Genomic DNA, 4,210 nt, shown 5'->3' with positions numbered 1-4,210 from the left:
TTCCTGCAGATCCGAAGTACCTCACCTGACAGCGGCCTTAGCGGTGACAACTACAGCCCGGCATCCCCGAGTCCAAGCTTTTACCCCGGTACGTAGTTGCTTATCTACTTTGCTAGGGACAGTGTAGAATGTATACGGGCATTATTCATGTGTTTTGTTTTTTTGTTCTGTATAGAAGATCCGTTAACACTCCATAATAAGGTGCCATAATAAATAGCAAGCTAGTAATTACCTAACCCTTTGTTAATTGTTACTAAAATATCTATTTGGCACAAGTTAATAGTTTTTTCATCATTAATTAAATATTAGTTGTTTGCATAAAATCTGTATGTTAATGTTTTAACAAATCTATTAACTAATATTGTATTAATATATGTTAATAGTTAACTAAATATATTTTTGGCACTAATTAACAGTTATTTCTTACATCATTTAAATGTTAAATGTTTATTTATTATTATTTACAAACTATATGCTAATATAAAAGTTAATGACATATCATTATTTATCTAGCTTTTATGATTAGCTTTGTTGAGAATTTATGGAATTTATGGTTTATGGCTTTATGGTCTTGTGGGGTGCATACGGCACCCTACTGCCAGTGGTTGGTTGTGTGAGAGTTTGCGCTCCTCTTCTTCCACTTCATCCTTATTGGATACCTTTGTGGTTGGCTGTCCTGTAATTGGTGACTCTCTGTCTAGTCTTTGAAAGTAGTGTACTCTTTGCCTTTGGAAGTACTATTTGGTTGCTGCTTGGATTTGGTGAAATTCAGGGGAGGGGTGTAACAGAGTTAGAAATGTAGTTTAGTGTTTGTATGTGATTTTCGCCGTAATTAAGCAGCTTTATTGATATTGGTGTTTTGGAGCCCCCTTTGGAGAAACGCTATACTGCAGTTCTGCTGCGTTTTGTCCTTGTATTGTTGCCATAGCCGATCAGAAGCGGTATGCTTTGCATTGGGTAGGTTGACTGTGTAAAGCACTCCCCACTTTTGTAACTGTGAAATGTTGTTTAAGTTGAAAACTTTGATATACCAACTGTATTATGTTACTTTACATGTATTTTTAAGATTTGGGTGCAATTCTAGCGACTTAGAGAACGTTTATTAATGTTTTCATTATGACCACGAGTTCATACACACTGAGTCTAACGTGACTAGCTGTAAACTCCGCTAGCAACTTTCCATGCATTCAGTGTAGTTAAGCAGTTTAGCTTAGTGTGCATGGAAAGTGCAATTCAGTCTAGCAGGAAATGAATGTACATTTAGTTTAGCATTATGTTTATGCATTACCTCCGTATGGTCTACGTCTGTGACTGTTTAGTGAGTCTCAGAATATTAATAAACTGTCGTTCTGTGCACCTGAACATTCCATGTCTCCCTTGCTAGTAGGGCTCACAGTGATGGTATAGGAATGCATGTAATATAGCCCATTCAACTACTTGTTGTTTTGTTTTAACTTTTCCTAAAAGAATAAATGTGATAAGCCAGTTTTGGTCTCAATCCCTTCACTGTCTGACTATAGTTATATATTACTAATATATTAATAAAGCTTAACCAACTTTATTATAAGGGTCCCCCATACTGATAGTTATATATTACTAATATATTAATTAAGCTTAACCAACTTTATTATAAGGGGCTCCACACTGATAGCTATATATTACTAATATATTAATTAAGCTTAACCAACTTTATTATAAGGGTCCCCCATACTGATAGTAATATATTACTAATATATTAATTAAGCTTAACCAACTTTATTATAAGGACCCTACGCTTATAGCTATATACCACTAATATATTAATTAAGCTTAGCCAACTTTATTGCAAGCGGTTCCGGCGCTGACAACAGTGGCAACATGTCAAGGTAGCTCCATGTTTTTTTCTTGAATTTCCCCTTGGGGATCAATAAAGTATCTATCTATCTATTGTAAGGGTCTTATGGAGAGTGGTTCATATTTGGATAGGCAGAAGCACAGTTTAATAACAATTAGTTAAATAATAATATGTCATTAACTTTTCTATTAACATATACAGTAGTTTGCAAATAAACATTAAACATTTAAATGATGTAAGATGTAACTGTTAATTAGTAATCACATATTAATGCAATATTAGTTAATAGATTTGCTAAAGCATTAACATACAGTTTTTATGCAAACAACTAATATTTAATTAATGATGAAAAAACTATTAACTTGTACCAAATAGATATGTTAGTAACAATTAACAAAGGGTTAGGTAATTACTAGTTTGCTATTTATTATGGCACCTTATTATGGAGTGTTACCGAAGATCCCGATGTTGTCCAGAGGGGTCGTCCGAATTCTCCAACCCTGAGCTTGTACCAAGGTAGGCTATAGTTCTTCCTGCGTATAATTTGGAGGTGTGATAATGTTTTGTTTTATGCAGTGCTAAATTTGTTTTTTCTTCTGTTTAAAAGACTCTGATGCAGAGCTGTACCGGCCAACTACCCCTCACGAAAGTGGGGGCGAAGGTATGTACCTACACAATATTATGGGAGAGAGCGTTTGTGAGTGTGTGTGTGGGTGCGGTGAGGCAGAGGCGCTGACGTTTATAAAGATTACAAGTTAAAAAATGTTGTACATTTTTTCAAGTTTTTCCAATCTAAAATTTTAAAAATGTTTTAAAAATTTCTCAAGTAAAAAAAAAAAAAGATAAAAGGTTACCGCAACCGGGTCTCGATCCCGGGACCTCCCGCTATTGTTAAATAACGGGTGCGATCACACCAACCTTCGCCATTGCGGTAGTGTAAATATGTGCTTTTTCCCCCTTAGAATATGATGTTGTATGACGTAGGGTCGGGACATGCGAGGGTGCTTGAAAGAGTGTAGTAGGCGGGTGTCTCTGTTTGCCTGCTGGAGAGAGGGGGAAGGGGGAGGTTGTATGTCTGCAGGCCTGCAGGAGAGGGGGAGGTAGGGTCTATGTGTGTAGGTGTGCGGAGAAAGAGAGAGAGAGAGAGAGAGAGAGAGAGAGAGAGAGAAATTGTCATTTTGTAGGCTATGTGTTTACGACAAGAATACATGATGTTGAGTCATTTTGTATCTTTTTCTACGGTTGCTCTTTAGAACCTGGAGACCGTGAAGTCCCCCGAGCCGAACGTGGTGTGCCCCGAGCCGAACGTGGTGTGCCCAGGCCCGAACGTGGAGCCCCCAGAGGAGTCCCACCAAACAGCCCCGCCTCCCCCCGAGCCGCGTGGGGTGCCATACAGGAGACGCTGGCATTAATGAACGAGACGGTATTGTACGCGTTATCATTCAGAACTCATGCTGAGCTCCAACGACTGACCTATGGTGTTTGGAACACTATCCGTTTAAGTGTGAGAGACCCCCACGTGTATTTCGAATTGTGTTCGGCTTTAAATCATTTACATCTGTACTTTGATTACTTTGTTGAAAATCAAATATGTGATATTATGCAAGTGTCCCGAGATTGTATTGGTGACTATATGGAGGGGGCGCGGGGTGCTGCCGCTGTGCGGAGATTTGATCTGATTTGAAAAAATGTATGGTCAGCGGCTTGTTTGTTTGTTTGTTTAGTTTGATTTGTTTTGGGTTTATTGTACTTAGCATGTATATTGGGTCTACAACCAGCGTTGAAAATGGAGCAGGACATTGACTTAGCTAATATCCCTGAAAATTATAGACGCGTCATAGATGAAATACAAACTTTAAACCCTTCGGGACCGCCTCCGCCAAGTGTAATTTTACCCCGTGACCAGCAAGAGGTAGAGGGGAATAGTCAAGAGGCATGTTCACCATCCGATAGCTTATTACATAGTCAAGAGGCATGGTCACCATCCGATAGCTTATTACATAGTCAAGAGGCATGGTCACCATCCGATAGCTTATTACTCCAGGCATCAGATGATTTTTATCGAGAGTGTTGGTCGCCCTCAGACAGCGTTATCTTAGAGCACCTACAAGAATCGCCCAACCTACATTATGCCCAAACAGACCCTTTGGAAGGAACCAGTTCTATGCATAGGGGCTCTTCAGACCAGACAGGGGCCGGGGGAAATGATCCCTGTAACGTAGAGAGTGCTGAATTGGTTTTATCATCTGATATACACCTGACTAAATTTAACGCTAGGGAACAACGTTATGTCGTTCCGTTACCTCAACAGGACGTGCCTGATTTTGCCCAATTTTACATACGGGTGATCTCTGGTTTAGATAGTTTAGTCGCGAG

The 4,210-nt window shown here is 39.1% G+C and overlaps 1 long non-coding RNA gene across 1 annotated transcript; it reads left to right on the top strand.

Annotated features, from left to right (window-relative positions):
- Positions 1–2,287: 2,287 nt before the first annotated feature.
- LOC143124788 (uncharacterized) lies at positions 2,288–3,124 on the top strand. Its single transcript, XR_012987081.1, has 3 exons — positions 2,288–2,350; positions 2,442–2,495; positions 3,088–3,124. It is a non-coding gene; the product is annotated as an uncharacterized LOC143124788 (long non-coding RNA).
- Positions 3,125–4,210: the final 1,086 nt, after the last annotated feature.

Source organism: Alosa pseudoharengus, unplaced genomic scaffold (genome assembly GCF_046254945.1).
Source record: "Alosa pseudoharengus isolate Yale_2024_CS ecotype anadromous, Long Island Sound unplaced genomic scaffold, YU_APseudo_1.1 YU_APseudo_1.1_scf_15, whole genome shotgun sequence".
Taxonomy (NCBI): Eukaryota; Metazoa; Chordata; class Actinopteri; order Clupeiformes; family Clupeidae; genus Alosa; species Alosa pseudoharengus.
Note: the sequence above shows the minus strand (reverse complement) of the source record. Positions and strands in the feature narration are given on the sequence as shown.